At 41.7% G+C, this 17,376-nt stretch overlaps 1 pseudogene; it reads right to left on the bottom strand.

Annotated features, from left to right (window-relative positions):
- Window positions 1-340: 340 nt before the first annotated feature.
- On the bottom strand, window positions 341-6,315 carry LOC122112645 (annotated as a pseudogene).
- Window positions 6,316-17,376: the final 11,061 nt, after the last annotated feature.

Here is a 17,376-nt window from a genome sequence, read left to right as displayed (position 1 = left end):
AACTCCTTCTACTCACCTCCAGAGGATTTTACTTTTAGATTCCTGCAAATGTTGACCCAGGGACCTTCTAAGGTAGAAGAGACATCCCAGTCATCTTGGGGCAAGGGAAATAAGTCCCTAGCGGCCATTTCCTCAGACTGGCAGATTCTCCCCCATATTCAGACCCTCTTGGGCCAAAACCTAAGCTAAGATAAACATCAAATAACAGAACAATCAACACAAAGACACAACTTAAGACAAAGACACACTGCATATTGCACCAAAAGACGTTGGCCTTCCAAGTAAGGGGATTCCACGTCTCTCCAGAGGCCAAGTCGCAGGAGCAACCCGCTTTGCCTTATCAAAGTGAGGGGATTCCATGTCCCTCCAGAAATGAGGGGATTCCATGCCCCTCCAGGGGCTCTCCCACAGACCCCGGCGGCGGCCCTATAGTGTGTCCACCAGGGCCCTCTGCCGACCACAAACCAGAACCTGCAGGCAAACCAGAGTACAGAAAATTACAAATTGTCAATGCCTTAACTTACTGACTGGGTTTTCTCCACCTCTCAACTGGGTGTCTGGGTGGGCTTATAAGGGGAATCCTGGATGAGCCCCCAATGAAATACTCTTGTTCAGGACCCCAAGAAGACCACCAGAGACCAAGATCGATGTAATCAACAGTGAGGTGTTTATTGCGAGCTAGCTCAGTCCTCCGCACACACAGCAAACAACTGGTGATGCTGAAAGGCCCTGAGCACAAAATTAGCACAGCATTTATAGTATTGAACATACAAGTTCAGGGGATTTCCACACAAGCAGTAAGTTTTGGGGATTTCCACACAAGCAGTTACATGATTGGTTAAAAATTGCATAATACTGAGTTTTGAGTCCACTCTGACGGTACTACCCGTTTTCTGAACTCTTTTTTTTTTTTTTTTTTTAAACTACAACAGCTTTATTTTACTCATAAATACAGAAAATAAAAGGAATGAATTGGTCCTGGGCAACTCAGAGCCCGAGTGCTGACTCTGAATTTTTTTTTTTTTTTTTTATTGTAAAGCTACTATACAGAGGGTTACAGTTACATGAGTGAGGTTATGAGTACACTTCCTCTTGAACATTGTTACCCCCTCCATTGTTTTCCCCCTACCATCCCCTCCCTCCCTCCCTTCCCCGAGGTTCTTTTTTTTTTTTTTTGATTGTGATTAAATGATTACATAATTTCAAAGTCACAAGTTCATTCTAACTTCCCTGGAGCAAATTGTCTACCACAGTCTGTAATATATAACAGTGTTCACATGTTATATACCATATTTGTGATCAGCAGCATGAGGATATTTAGTAGTGGTTCAACCAGATGAGCGGGAGTTCTTTGTTTCTTAAGTCCTGTTAGTTTTGTCGTATCACCTAACCTTTTGGATTTAGCATCCACTTATGAGGGAGACCATGTACCGTTTGTCTCTTCGTTCTTGGCTTACCTCGCTCAACATGATTCCTTCTAGCTCCATCCATTTCCCTGCAAATGCCATTATTTTGTCATTTCTAATGGCTGCATAATATTCCATTGTGTATAGATACCACAATTTTTGGATCCATTCATCTGTGGTGGGGCACCTAGGTTGTTTCCATATCCTAGCTATTGCGAACAGTGCTGCAATAAACATGGAGGTGCACGTGTCCTTGTATATTGGTTCCTGTTGTTCAGGGTAGATGCCTAGAAGTGGTATGACTGGGTCGTAAGGGAGGTCAATCTTTAGCTTTCTAAGGACCCTCCAGACTGCTTTCCAAAGTGGTTGTATAAGTGTACATTCCCACCAGCAGTGTAATAGGGTTCCTCTTTCTCCACATCCCCTCCAGCATTTGTCGTTGGCTGATTTGTGGATGTGGGACATTCTGACTGGGGTAAGGTGGTATCTCAGGGTTGTCTTTATTTGCATTTCCTTCACCACCAGGGATGATGAACATTTCCTCATGTGTTTCTTTGCCATTTTTATTTCTTCATTTGAGAAGTCCCTCTTTAGTTCCCTTGCCCATTTAGTAATTGGTTTGTTAGGTTTGGGAGGGATTAGTTTCTTGAGTTCCCTGTATATACAGGATGTTAACCCCTTGTCTGATATATTGCTGGTAAATATTTTTTCCCAATTAGTTGGTTGTCTTTCTAGCTTAGTTGCGATAGATTTAGCTGTGCAGAAGCTTTTTATTTTAAGGTAGTCCCATTTGTCGAGTCTCTCTCCAACTTGTTGTGACCCTAGGACTCTGTTCAGGAAGTTCCTTCCTGTGCCTATTAGTTCAAGTGTCTCTCCTACTCTGTCCTGCAGTAGTTTCAGAGATTCAGGTTTAATGTTAAGGTCTTTAATCCATTTTGAGTTGATGTTGGTGCATGGTGATAGGCTGGGGTCCACTTTTAGTTTTCTGCATGTGGCTGCCCAGTTTTCCCAGCACCAGTGGTTGAAGAGGCTGTGTTTCTTCCATTGTATGTCTTTGGCTCCTTTGTCGAATATCAGCTGGCTGTAGGCCTGTGGATTTACTTCTGGATCTTCTATTCTGTTCCATTGGTCTTCGGGTCTGTTTTTGTGCCAGTACCATGCTGTCTTTGTGATTATAGCTCTGTAGTAGAGTTTGAAGTTCGGCATGGATAGCCCTCCCATATTGTCTTTATCCCCTAGAATTGTTTTGGCTATTCTAGGTCTTTTGTTGTTCCATATAAATTTTTGGACTGTTTTCTGTATTTCAGTGATGTACATCATTGGGATTTTAATAGGAATTACATTGAATTTGTATATTAGTTTTGGAAGTATCACCATCTTTACTATATTAAGTCGGCCTATCCAGGAGCATGGGAGGTCTTTCCATTTCCTAATGTCTTCTGCAATTTCTTTCTTTAACTTTTTATAGTTCTCATTAAATAGTTCTTTTACATCTTTGGTTAGGTTAATTCCTAAATATTTTATTTTTTGGGAGGTTATTGTGAATGGGGTTGCTCCCTTTATTTCCCTCTCTTCCTGTGCATTATCAGTGTATAGGAAGGCAACTGATTTTTGTGGGTTTATTTTGTATCCTGCTATTTTGCCGAAGTGACTTATGATTTCTAAAAGTTTGGGGATGGAGTTTTTGGGATCGTGGAGGTATAGTATCATGTCGTCTGCAAAAAGGGATAGTTTCACTTCTTCTTTCCCTATGCGGATCCCTTTAATGTCTTTTTCTTGCCTTATTGCCCTGGCTAAGGGTTCTAGGACTATGTTGAAGAGGAGTGGAGACAGTGGACATCCTTGCCTTGTTCCTGTTTTTAGGAGGATTGGTTGTAGCTTTTCCCCATTAAGTATAATATTGGCTATTGGTCTGTCATAAATGGCTTTTATTGTTTTTAGAAATGTTCCTTCTATTCCTATTTTCTCCAGAGCTTTTAGCATGAATGAATGTTGAATTTTATCAAAGGCCTTTTCTGCATCTGTGGCGATAATCATGTGATTCTTGACCTTGGCTCTGTTGATATGCTGGATTACATTTATTGACTTACGTATGTTAAACCATCCCTGTGTCTCTGGGATGAAGCCTACCTGATCATAGTGTATTATTTTTTTTATGTGTTTCTGGATTCTGTTAGCTAGAATCTTGTTAAGGATCTTTGCATCTGTGTTCATCAAGGAGAATGGCCTGTAATTCCGTTTTCTGAACTCTTAAGGGTGGGCAGGGTTGGTGGCAACCTGCGGTTTTTCTGAGAACTGCCTTTCTCTTTTGGGGTTACTCTGAAGGCAGCCTAGCACAAGATGGTAGGGTTAATCTCAAATTGAAGTTACTTTGGCTCTTCAGTGTGAGCCACTGGCACCTGGCTTGGACCACTTGTGCTTTTAACTTATGTTTTAATTCAGCCAACCAGGGGATATTGGGATTAATAGTAATTGCCTGGATGATAATCAAGAGGCAGGTGGTACAAATGGGAAGGCTTCTCATCACTTGTTTATGTAAAACCTTGCCTAATATTTGAATTCTGCGACTCAACCTCTTCCACAGTCAAGATCATCATTATGTGGTTGAAGACCATATGACAAAGTAATCAGGTCATCAGCTTTGGCCTGTGATAGAGAATGATGATGAAGAAAAGTAGAAGTAGACTGGCTGAAATTCCAACATCAGCTTGGAAAAGAAAGGCATGATTTAAAGAGAACAAAAGTGAAAAGTGCATTCATCTTGATGGTACAGAAGAAATTTTATAAACCTAGAAAAAGATAAATAGATCTATAGGTCTTTCAACATCAATATGAAGGGTTAAAGTTTTGAGGCATTGACTACTGTTACTTGTTTAAACTAAACCTAAGATCAGCAAATTCTGTCTAGCAGAGCAACACGTGGTGGTAATCCAAACACCTGGTTGGTTGTGTGCTTTTATAAACCCTGCAAATCTTTAGCTCGGGGCTCTCCTCCTAGGGTCCACTGTGTCGGAGTGTAGGACGAGGCCCGAGCTGCAGCCCATCTAAATAAAACCTTAAAACAGCTGTAAAGTCTGACTCTCAGTGGTCTTCTTGGTGGGGGTCCTGTGACCTGGGCACAACAAATATTTGCTCTTCGGTGGTCAATATATCAATATATCCACTACCATCATTTTATTTCTTTTTTTGTCAGTCATGAGCCTTGAACTCTGGGCCTGGGTGCTGTCTCTGAGCTTTTCAACTCTTCTTGGACTGGTGATTCATATCCATTAACTCACTCAACTTTAACACCAGTCTCATCCCCACTAGCTTTTCCACAACTACCATCTTTTCACCATGAAGGTTCATGAGATTTCCCAGTTCAAACTTGGGTTTCTTCAGCATTTTTACTTTTCTAACAAAGACATTATTGATAAGTAGACCTGCAAGCCTTTTCTATGTCTTTCCCAATGCTGTCTGCAATCAAGGTATTAACTACTTCTTTCAAGCCATTTGTCTGCACTTCTCCAGTCATGATTTCCATCATTTTCTTCTGAATTTGGCAGACCTCTTGATGTCTCGCTGCAGTGTTTTTTTTTAGTAAAACCAACACAGGACAGATGAAGCAAATAACCATTTTCAGTCTTGACATCATCATGAACTTCAATCATGGCCTGTTGTTTTCTGACCGTGAAGCACACTATGTGCCAGGTGAGATCCATATCATGTATGTTGGTCAGGCAGTTCTTGCCCTGAACACCTCAGTATTTAGCTTGAAATTTCTAAATGCCATTTCATAGTTCTGCAGATCAGCCAGGCTCACTTCAAACACTGGATCCTTCAGGCCATCAGATTCGATTTTGATTCCTTGAGTCCTCATGACTAGTGTTTTCTGTTATTTATTACATTGAATATAGCTGGTGCTTCCACTTCATGCCAATCTTTCTTAGAAAATGGATTCCACTTCTGTCTTCTTGGCTCCGCTTGTAGTAGGAGAAGGGTAACAGATAGACCACACCACTGGCAATTAAAACCTAGAAGATTTTATTGAGCGATGGAACGCAGATGAATCAGGACCGCACCTGAGGTCAGATTCCCAGGAGACAGCTCAGGAGGTGGCCCACCTTGGCCTTTTTTTTCTTTTTTCTTTTTGTCCATCATGGGGCTTGAACTCTGGGCCTGAGAGCTGTCCCTCAGCAATTCAGCTCAAGGCTAGCACTCTACCACTTGAGGCACAGCACCACTTCCGATTTTCTGTTGGTTTATTGGAGATGAGAGTTTCACGGACTTTCCTGCCTGGGCTGGCTTTGAACGGTGATCCCAGATCTCAGCCTCCTGTGTAGCTAGGATTAAAGGCATGAGCCATCTGCACCTGGTTCCACCTTGGCCTTTTAAACATCACTCAGCAGGGGCGGGGGAGGAGGAGAAGGGGAGGTACAATCATGTGTCATAAAGCTACTTTTCAGATTCCCATCAACCACCACGCCAGCTTTATGTATAAGCTTCCCACCCAAGGACACCATTCACTTCCCGGGCCTGAGCTGGGGATTCATTGGATTCCCCAGGAAGCTCCAGGAATAGAATAAAGGATGTTAATGGCTCATCTTGGTTGGGGCACACCAGGTTCAGGAAAGGGCAGTGATAGAGTTACTAAAGCTAACTAGTTAGGTACCAAGAAAGTCTTATCCACAGGAAGCTTAGTTACACTCATATTTTAAATCCATTCGTCATTCACTTCACAGTTTAAATACTACAGTTCATTTCTAATTCCCCATCATATCATTAGATTCATTCATTGTCTGCCTTATACACTGCAAGTCAAATACTCTAATTCATCTCTAACTCTCCATCATATCACCCTTCTGCCACCTTTCCTAAAGCACTTGTTCTTGCCAACTGCCACAGTGCTGCTCAGAGAGGCAAAAGGCATCAATGAACTTGTTACAGATGGCTACTATAAAAAACCTGGAACTAAAGGGATGGGAAAGCGAGACAAAGGAGGAAGCTACAATGCTTGATAAGAAATGTATGCATTATCTTGCCCAAGTAATTGTAACCCCTCAGTACAGTATTTTCACAATAAAAAAATAAAAATAAATACCTGGGAATAAAAATTCTGACTCATGGAATTAATTGTAGAAAAAACAGTGGAATAATGGTAGGCTCAAAGCATGTATCTGGATGGAAGGACTCAGAAAACAATATTCTCCAAATTAATGTAGTAACTCAGGCAACCTCAATGTTTGAGAAGAAAACTCTAACATGTTATTAGATTAGAAGGCATTCACCAGATAATGATTACTGTAATACACAGACTTGGGACCCCCAAAAGACCACCTGAGATCACGACCAACACAAACAGCAAAAGAGTAGTTCAGTTGCAAGCTGGAGCTCGGTCCTCCCTGCACGCAGTAACCAGTGATGTTAAGAGGCCCCGAACCTAAAATCAGTATGACTTTTATAGTATTGAACAAACAAGTTTAGGGGATTTCCACACAGGTAGTAACACATTTGGTAGATTTTTACAGAGATTATACTATTGATCCACGTTTGATGGTCCCATGGTTGCAAACCTGTTCTGTTCCTGGAATACTTGGGCAATTGTTTCATTTCTTTTTTTTTGGGGGGGGGGGGTCCCATCATGGGACCTGAACTCTGGGCCTGGGTGCTGTCCCTCAGCTCTTCAGCTCAAGGCTAGCACTCTACCACTTGAGCCACAGCGCCACTTCCGGCTTTTTTATTTTTGCTTATGTGGTGCTGAGGAATTGAACCCAGAGCCTCTGGCATGCAAGGCAAGCACTCTACCACTGAGCCACCTTCCCAGCCCTTGTTCCGTTTCTTAAGGGTGGGCAGGTTTTGTTTTGTTTTGTTTTGTTTTCTCTTGAGGTTATTCTGAGGGCAGCCTAGCACAAGATGGTGGGGTTACTTTGGCTCTTCACTGCTCCTTAGACTTTATCAGTTTATCTCCTTCATACTGTATGTGCTCACATTTCTGAATAAATGAAATGTCTATTTTTGAATGACTAAGCATAGACCATAGCAGATAGACATTATCTTTAAAAATTTTAATTGTTATTATAAAGGTGATATACAAAAGGGTTACAGTTTCATAAGAAATGAGTACATTTCTTTGGGACAATGTCACCCCTTCTTCCTTCACTCTCCTAGTTTTTTTCCTCCTGTCCCCAACCACAAGTTGTATAATTCATTTTCAACATAGTGTCTAGTAGTTGTACAAAGGGGTTTCAATTCAGCATGCCACTTTGAAAGAACAATGCATTTTGATCCATGCTCAAAATAATGAGATAGGTCTATGTTTTAGACTTTTTTAGAATGAAAAAATACTGTCAGTCAGATGAAAAGCAAATCCTGAGAAGAAATGATAGCTTAGTTTAAAAACACAGGCAAGAACTGGGTGCTGGTGGTTCATGCCTGTAATCCCAGCTACTCAAGAGGCTGAGATCTGAGCATTGCAGTTCAAAGCCAGCCTTGGCAGGAAACTCCAATAAACTACTCAAAAAGTCCAGAAGTGGCCCTGTGGCTTAAGTGGTAGAGTGCTCAGCTTGAGCAAGAAGCTCAGGGACAGCACCCAGGCAGGCCCCGAGTTTAAGCCACAGTACCAGAAACAAAACTAAAACAAAAGAATACAGGCAGAGGTGAGGTATTGGTGGCTTGAGGATATAATCCTAGTTACTTTAGGAGGCTGAGATCTGAGGATCAAGGTTTAAAGCCAGCCAGGCAGAAAACTCCATGAAATTCTTAACTTTAGCCACTCAAAAGTTGGGAGTGGACCTGTGGCTTAAGGGTCTAGCCCTGAATGGAAAAGCCAAATTAAAAGTATAAGGCCCTACGAGGTTTTATTACTTGTATTTGCATGAGAAAACAATGTATTAGCCAAAATGTGCTTTTTATCAAACTTAATTTTATGGAATATAGTTACTGTTTCACACCATTAATTAAAAAAATCAAGACTCATAAGGTATATGTTACATGCATTTCATATATGTACTTTTTACACATAATAACTCTAATCTTCTGGGCCAATATAGTCTCTATTCTTAAAAAGCAGTTACAATTTGAGGGCATTTAATAGCCTCTTTTGCCACCACCAACTCAGCTTCATAAGAATTTTTTCACTTCATGAAGAATATCAATTCTTCATTGCGTTCTGTGACACCAATTATTCATTCAGGCTCAAGACCCCTGGCAAAGCCACTTGAGTTGTCACCAGTACCTCTTTTATCATTTGATGTGTTATCATCACATTCACTGGCAGAAAAACTAGCTTCTTGAGAATTTATGAAAACCATGATTAAGTCGGCACAATGTAAATTTTCCAATTCCCAGGTATTATCAGCATGAGAAAATCCCTTCCATTTCAGGAGATGTTCTTGCTGGCCATCTACTTCATGTCATCCCACTACTTTCTCTACTTCAAATTCTCTAGACAGGCACTGCTTCTTCAACTTTTTCAGACCTTCATTGTTTCAGTAATTTTGGAGGCCATTTTTAAATTACAGATTTGAAAGACTATTATTATTTTTGCCAGTCCTGGGGCTTGAACTCAGGGCCTGGGCACTGTCCCTCAGCTTTTTCTTAAGGCTAGCACTCTACCACTTGAGCCATAGTGCCACTGCCAGCTTTTTCTATTTATGTTGTACTGAGGAATGGAACTCAGGACTTCATGCATGCTAGGCAAGTACTCTACCGCTATGCCACATTCCCAGCCCTGAAGAACCATTATTAACCACTTCAGATACTCCAGGTCATGATCCTGCAGCGACTCTGGTCCATACATCTCAAGCTCCAGTCACTTCCAAGGGGCTATCTGTTAAATTTTATGGTAAGAACCTAGCACCATGAGTCCAGACTTAGGACCTCCAACCAGATCTCATTTGCTAGAGTTGGGTCAAATGGACTAGGCAATTGAAAAGTTGAAGCATCCCAGCAGGTGTGGCATTCAGGTAGTGAGCATGCCCTGCCTGATAAGGAATCCAAGGAACACACAGCCATTACTGCTATATGTGAAGAGTCCCCTGTGCACCAAGGGCAAGTAGATTTTGCCAGAGTATTTTAAAGGAGAGATGCAGAGGGCAAAGAAAGGAGGAGAAGAAAGAGGAGGAGGAGGAGGAGGAGGAGGAGGTAGAAGATGAGAAGGAAGAAGTGGAGGGAGAAAAGCAGGAGAAGGAAGAGGTGAGTGAGGAGGAGCAGCATTAAGTAGAGAAAGAGGAGGAGGAGAAGGTGGAGGAGAAGTAGAAGGTAGAAAACAGGAGGAAATGGTAAAGAATGAAGATGTAGATGGGGAGCAGAAGGTGGAGAAAGGAGGAGAAGGTGGAAAGGGGAGAGGAGGAGAAGGAGAAGAAAGTAGAGAAAGAAAAAGAGAAGGAGGAGAAGGTGAAGGAGGAGGAGAAGGTAGAGGAGGAGGAGGAACAAAAGGTGGAGAAAGAGGAGAAGGAAAAGGTGGAGCAGGAGGAGGAGGAGGAGGAACAGCAGAAAGAGCGGCAGCAGCAGAAGGTGAAGGAAGAGGAGGAGGAGGAGGTGGATCAGGAGAAGCCACATCTATTTTGGGCATGCTACTTTTGGGCACTATATCATTTTTTTTTTCGGTCGTGGGACTTGAACTCTGGGCCTGGGCGCTGTCCCTCAGCTCTTCAGCTCAAGGCGAGTGCTCTACCACTTGAGCTACAGCGCCACTTCCGGTTTTCTGGTGGTTTATTGGAGATAGGAGTCTCACGGTCTCTCCTGTCCAGGCTGGTTTTGAACCGCGATCCTCAGATCTCAGCCTCCTGAGTAGCTAGGATTACAGGCGTGAGCCACCAGCGCCCAGCTATACCATTTTTAAAAAGGAAAACATTCTCATATTTCTAACATCCCCTGTACATTCATCAAAATATATTCCATGTATTTATGTTTGCTATTGATGTTTTATTTGTCCTTCACTCTTTTATTTTTATACGTTTCTTATTGCAAAAAATACTGTATAGAGGGGTTACAGTTACATGAGCAAGGTAATGAGTACATTTCCTATCAAGCATTGCTGCCTTCTCCTTTGTTTTTCCCCTACCATCCCTTCCTTCCCACTGTCCTTCATTCTTAAATTTAGGTATTTCATTAAAAGTGTTGGATTCTAATTATTCAATAATACACTGCTCATTTTGTGATGCTGTGTTAGAAAGCTTATTTATTTGAATTTAATAATTTTGCATGGATCTATATCTATTATCTATCTCTATGTCTGTATCTATGCCCATACTAGGGGCTTGAACCAAGGGCCTGGGTGCTGTCCCTGAGCTTTTGTGCTTAAGGCTAGTACTCTACCTCTTGAGCCACAACTCCATTTCTGGCTTTTTGGTGATTTAATAGGAGATAGGAGTCTCATGGATTTTTTTACCCAGGTTGGCTTGGAATCATGATCCTCAGACCTCAGCTTTCTGAATAGCTAGGATTATAGATGAGCCACTGACACCCAGCTATTTCACATAAGTTTTATTTTAAAAATATGCCCAATAAGCTGGGTGCTGGGGGCTCACGCCTGTAATCCTAGCTACTCTGGAGGCTGAGATCTGAGGATTAAGGTTCCAAGCCAGCCAGGGCAAGAAAGTCTGTGAGACTCTTATCTCCAATAAACCACTAGAAAACTGGAAGTGGCACTGTGGCTCAAATGGTAGAGTGCTAGCCTTGAGCTGAAGAGCTGAGGGACAGTGCTCAGGCCCAGAGTTCAAGTCTCACAAGCAACAACAATAAAAAAAAATGCCCAACAATATTCCTTGGTGATTCTACCTTTGTTGGGTTTTAGGTAAATTAGTACAATTTTATTTGCAGTTACTGATGCTTGAACTCAAGGGCTCATGCTCTTTCTTCATTTTTTTGCTCAAGACTATCTTTACCACCTGAGTCACAGCTCCAGTTCCAGTTTTTCCCTGGCATAAATTCTATACTCCATGATGGGTGTGTTACCACTGAATAATACTCCCTGACTACGTTTTTTTCTTTGTGCCACTACTGAGGCTTGGACTCAGTGTCTGGATGCTATCCCTGAGCTTTTTATTTTTTTTTTAATTCAGGGTCCTGTCCATAAGTTTTTGTGCTCAAACGTAGTCTCAAACACTTTGAGCCTCAGTTCCGTTTCTGATTTTCTTGTGGTTAATTGGAGATAAGAGTTTTATAGACTTTGCTGTCCAGGCTAGCTTTGAGCCATGATTCTCAAATCTCAGCCTTCTGAGTAGCTACAATCACAAGTGTGAGTCACCAGGACCTGGCTACTTGAGATTTTTTAAATTTGTTATAAAGTTGATATACGAAGGGGTTACACTTATTTGAATCAGGTAGTGGGTAATGAGTACAATTCTTTTGGAGCCATTTCTCCCTTTTCCTCGCTGTTTCCTAGTGTTTTCCTCCCATCCCCACCGGTAATATATCCAGTTCATTTTCCACATGGTGTCTAGTGAGTACCACTGTTGTATTTGTTTGTCCTTTTTCCACCTTTTCTGTACCCCATTATCCTCCCAAATACAAACTAACAAACAGGACAACAGGAAACAAAAATGCCACAATGACAACTAAAAATTGTCTCATTTCTTTTCCTGGAGTTCATTTCATAAAATATTTTATAAAATCATATGCACATAGCTATTGAGCCTTTGTCAACCACTCCTATGCATATTCTCCTTTGGCTTCAGTGTGTGAACGTCTAAAGTCCTATATAATTTATCATGTCCCAAGATGTGTGTGTGTGTGTGTGTGTTAATCATTCAGTGTGTTTAGTTGTAGAGATAGGCACACTGTAGTTACCACAAATAAGGGAAACAATACAGCCTATGTTTCTTTCGCTCTGGCTTACTCTGCCTCATAAATTTTTTTTCCAAGTCTGAACATTTCTTTTTTCTTTTCTTTTTTTTTTTTTTTTGGGTCCGGTCGTGGGACCTGAACTGTGGGCCTGGGTGCTGTCCCTCAGCTCTTCAGCTCAAGACTAGCGTTCTACCACTGAGCCACAGTACCACTTCCGGCTTTTTTCTTTTTGCTTATGTAGTGCTGAGGAATCGAACCCAGGGCCTCATGCATGCAAGGCAAGCGCTCTACCACTGAGCCACCTTCCCAGCCCTGAACATTTCTTTATCAATGGTGCAATATCATTCTTTCTGATGGATGAGTAGAGTTCCATTGTGCACATATACCATATCCTTGAGCACACTTCTGGCTTTCTTGGAGGTTAATTGGAGATAAAGAGTCTCATGTACTTTCCTGCCTGGGCTGGCTTCCAAGAACTGTGATCCTCAGATCTCATCCTCCCAAGTAGTGAAGGATTATAGATATAAACACCTAGCCGCAGACACTTTTTTGAAGAGTTCCTAGGCACAGCAAATAGGAGACAGACTTAACAAATGGGATAACATCAAAATAAAAAAAAATCTGCACAGCAAAACACATAGTTACTAACCTAAAAAGGCAACCAATAGACTGGGAGAAGATCTTTACCAGCAATACATCCAACAAAGACCTAATAGGCAAAAAAGACAAGGAACTCAAGAAATTTACTTCCTCTCAAAATAACCCTTAATAAACCAATCAATAAATGGCAAATGAACTAAAGAGAGACTTCTAAGAAGTAAAAAATGGCAAATAGACACATAAGAAAATACTCAACATCCCTGGCTATAAAAGAAATGCAAATCAAGACAACTGAAATTCCACTTCAACCCCAGTTAGACTGGCCAACATCAAGAAATTGAACAATTAAAAAATGCTGGTAGGGATGTGGAGAAAAAGGAACCAATTGAAATGGAGAAAATATAAACTAACCTCTTTGGAAGGCAGTCTGGAGGTTTCTCAAAAAGTGTAACATAGAAGAAATAGTCCTAACCTTACTCTGACCATGAGAATAGCACATACCAGGAGTCTAGATCAACACTCTCTACAAGCCTATGGTATTGTGCCTGAGTCTCCAATCTATGTCCAGGCTCCATATCTGCGGAGAATCTGGAGAATTTGAACAGACACTTCTAGGAGCTGGCAGCTGCCCTAGCCTTGAGCTATCTGCAAAACCAGCAGCTCAGGGAGGAAATGGAAAAAAAAAAAAACCTCCTTGATGCAGCAAAAGGGAGACATGCAGGATCAACTGGAGAAACAGAAGATGCCACCAGATGATGGCCTGTAAGCAGGGGGCTCTGAGGAAAGATGGTGCCCTCCACAAGCTAACAATACATGTTCTGCTCTCAGAGCAATGTGATTTGGGCTCTGCCCTGGTCCAGATATAGCAAGTGGCCAACTAGAGAGCTTTAGAGCATGAGGGTCTTCCCAACTGCCTTCAGGATTTGCACCACAGAGCTGGAAATGACATTGTAGTCTCCACCACACATAATCAAACAGACAGGAGCAACTTAGAGCTCACTAAGACCTGGATGATGCGAAGCTGCAGCTACACAAGAAGACCAGGAACTATGTGACCTAGAGGACCACAACTCAAAGCTGCAGGAGAGGCAGCAATTTCTGAGTGAGAAAACTGGCATGAAGCTGAAAATCCAGGAGCAGACAGAACTGCTCCATCAAGTCTTAAGTGAATGTGGACCTCCAGGTCAAAACCAAATGTTCCAACAACCATTGGACAGAGGATGGCAACCCCAAAGGACTAGATGCCAAAACCACAAAGTGAAAAGAAGCACAAGTTAAAGGATGTGAAGATGGAGGGCCCAACATGGAGGGAGAAGATGTGGCAGTTGGAGCAGATGGGTATCATGACAGAGGAGACAGAGCATGGATTAGAGCTTGAGACTGACATGGTTCATCTAAGGCAGGCCAGCCAGCCTGCCCAACCCAGAGAGAGGATGAAGAGGAGCTTCAGGAGCTGCTAATGCTCCTTTCTGGGGAGCACCCAGAATGCCAGGGCCAGAAGCTGTCAGCTACCCAGAACCCTCCTGCTGAGCTCATGCCAGATCCTCCTGTGGCCACAGGAGGAGCATTGAGGTTTTGAAGAGTTGAGGCACTCATACTATGTGGGACCTGTCCTACAGCCATGGGGGCATTTGCTTCTGGAGATCCTCAGTACAAGGGAGATCTTGCAGCTTCTGTCCAAGATGGCAGAGTGCCAGCGCAAAGCCTTGAACAACCCTTGCCTCCCCAAGGGTTGTTGGAGAAGGATTTGGAAGTAGTGGTTGCCTGAAGATCCCACAGCCAAATCTGGAAAGGCTGGGCTGTGTCTCTGGCCCACATTTGGCTCTGTTACCCTAATCCTTGCTGACCTATCCTTGCTCCTCTGTTTTTGCCCCCTGTTCTTACCTCCCCAATCTCTGCTTCCACCTTATTCCCTCCCTCCCTCCTACACTGTGTCCCTGCTACCTGTCTCTGCCTCTGTATCCCTGCCATCCTAGTCCTTGCTACCTTGTCTCTGCCATTCCATGCCTGCTACTCAGTCCCTACTACTGTAAGTCCTTGCTAGTTGAGGGCAGAGTGATCAAAGGCTGTCCACGTGAGACTCCTGTCCTATTATGGCACATTAGGTCACAGCAGGTAGGTGGCATTCTCTCAGGGACAAAGATTCAGCACAGACTGCTAAGAAATGACCCAAATTCTAGGGATATCAGCAGACTATCGTTTGCCAGAGGAGGAAGAGACCCAGGGAAGGTTAGTGCAAAAGAGCCAATTCTATACAAAGGAATTTGGGGAGATGGTATAGGTTAGTTTGTTATACTCATTATAATTGTTTTGTGTTTTAGTTATTTCATGAAGTTCAGTTATATATTAATTATATTCTTAAGAGTTTTTGTATGATCACATTAGTGATATTCAGTATTTCATGCTATATGTTATTGTATTTGTGCATCTATCAAAATGCATCCAACTCTCTCCTAGCAATATTGAGTTTGATGGGTTTTTTGTTTTGCTTTGCTTTGTTTTTGTTAATACCAGTTGTGGTCTTGAACTCAAGCCTGGGCACTGTCCTTGAGCTTTTTTATTTTCTGCAATGCTAACACTCTACCACTTGAGCCACAGATGCACTTTGGACTTTTTGGTGGATAATTGGAGATGAGAGTCTCACAAACATTCCTGTCCAGGCTGGCTTTGAACCACAATCCTGATATCTTAGCCTCCTGAGATTTTGTGAACCATTGACACCTGGTTTGTATGTTCAAAGACCACAGTGGGGATATGGAAGTGAGCAGCAGAATAAAACCTGAAACAAAAAAAAAAAAACAATTAAAGCTGGAAGTCAGAAGGGAAAGTCCAGTGCTAAGTGCTATGACAAAAGACAAAGTTCTTCACAATGGAATCTGGGAGGGGTAGGATATTTTATGTTGTTGCATAGAGTTATTATTTGAGGGAATAGATTCACATTATTTGAAATGCATTGTTTTATGCTATATGATTTTATATTCATAAATCTGCAATTTTCAAAATGCATTGAATTTTATACCAGCAGTAGTGAATTTTCTAGTGTCTATGTTAAAATGCCATAGTAGGCATATTGAAGAAAGAAATCAGAATAAAACTTTAACAAAAAATGAAAACATTAGTCGGGCACTGGTGGCTCACGCCTATAATTCTAGCTAATCAGGAGGCTGAGATCTGAGGATTGCAGTTTGATGCCACCAGAGCAGGAAAATTTGGGAGACTTTTATCTCCAATTAACCACCAAAGCCAGAAATGGAGTTGAGGATCAAGTGGTTAGTACTAGCCTAGAAAAAAAAAATAAAAAGCTCAGATCCTGAGTTCAAAACTAGTATTGGCACCAAGAGAAAAAAAAAGAAGTAAGGTCTTATCTACGTGGGTTTGATTACAGAAACTAATATTCTCTAAATAATGAAAAAAAGAAAACATTAAATTGAATAAATGTGAAGAAAATTTTGTGGATATTCCAAATAGAGTGCTGCAACTGAAAAATATACACCAAGTACACCATAATGTATAAAATGTCTCAAAAATCATTCATTGAAACATGTTGAAATGATTCACATTGGATATTGTTGGTTAAATAATAATAACATAGAACTTCTCTATGATCTAGCCATACCACCCTAGGGCATCTCCCCAGGTCATTACAGATACAGTATACATGTATACCCATGTTCATTGCTGCACTATTCACAATAGCCATGTTATAGAAACAGAAGTCTGAACATTTGAAATACTACTTATCAAAATGAACTTCAGGAATTGGAAACTTTTATTTTTGCTTTTTTGGTCTATTTAAAGTGGTAAAGACTGGAAGCAGAAATGGAAGGAGGAAGGGTGGACAAATTCAGTCATGGTATTTAGTATACACTATGTGGAAAATGAACTATGCAACTTGTGGTCAGGAAAGGAGTGGGAAACTGGGGGAAAGTGAAGGAAGGGGTAGCATCCAAACAAGAAACATACTGTACCTGACTTATGAAATGGTAGCACCTCTATACAACACCTTAGTAAGAACAATGAAACTACATTTTTTTCTCCAAACCAAGGTAAATAGAGCCATACAAAACATGTTTGGGGCACTAGTAGAAGACACCAGTGGCCACTCAGACTTTGCCAATTCTCCACAAAGATCACCGTCTCATCTCATCCATGTGAGCATTATTCATTCCATTTCTTAGAAAACATGGTCAGGAAGTAGAGGCATGGCTCAAATGTTAGAACACCAGCTTTGAGTGAAAACACCAATCAAGAGCATGAGGCTCTGCATTGAAGCCCAATATGGGCATAAAACAATCAACTATCCAACCAGTGACAATTTCAACCTTGCTGAGATGATTCCTTGTCTCTTCCGTCTGACTTTCCCTATCTTTTCTTTTTCTTTCCTTTCCTTTTTCCTTTCCCTTTTCCTTTCCCCTTTCCTTTCCCCTTTCCTTTCCCCTTTCCTTTCCCCTTTCCTTTCCCCTTTCCTTTCCTTTCCTTTCCTTTCCTCAGTCCTGGCACTTGAACTCAGGGCTTGGGACTCTGCCCCTGAGCTTTTCTGATAAGACTAGTTCACTACTACTTGAGCCATAGTGCCATTTATGGCTATTTGGTGGTTAATTGG

The sequence above is a fragment of the Dipodomys spectabilis genome, unplaced genomic scaffold (assembly GCF_019054845.1).
Source record: "Dipodomys spectabilis isolate Male_0828 unplaced genomic scaffold, ASM1905484v1 ptg000095l, whole genome shotgun sequence".
In the NCBI taxonomy this organism is placed as follows: domain Eukaryota; kingdom Metazoa; phylum Chordata; class Mammalia; order Rodentia; family Heteromyidae; genus Dipodomys; species Dipodomys spectabilis.
This window is presented reverse-complemented; position numbering and strand designations above follow the sequence as displayed.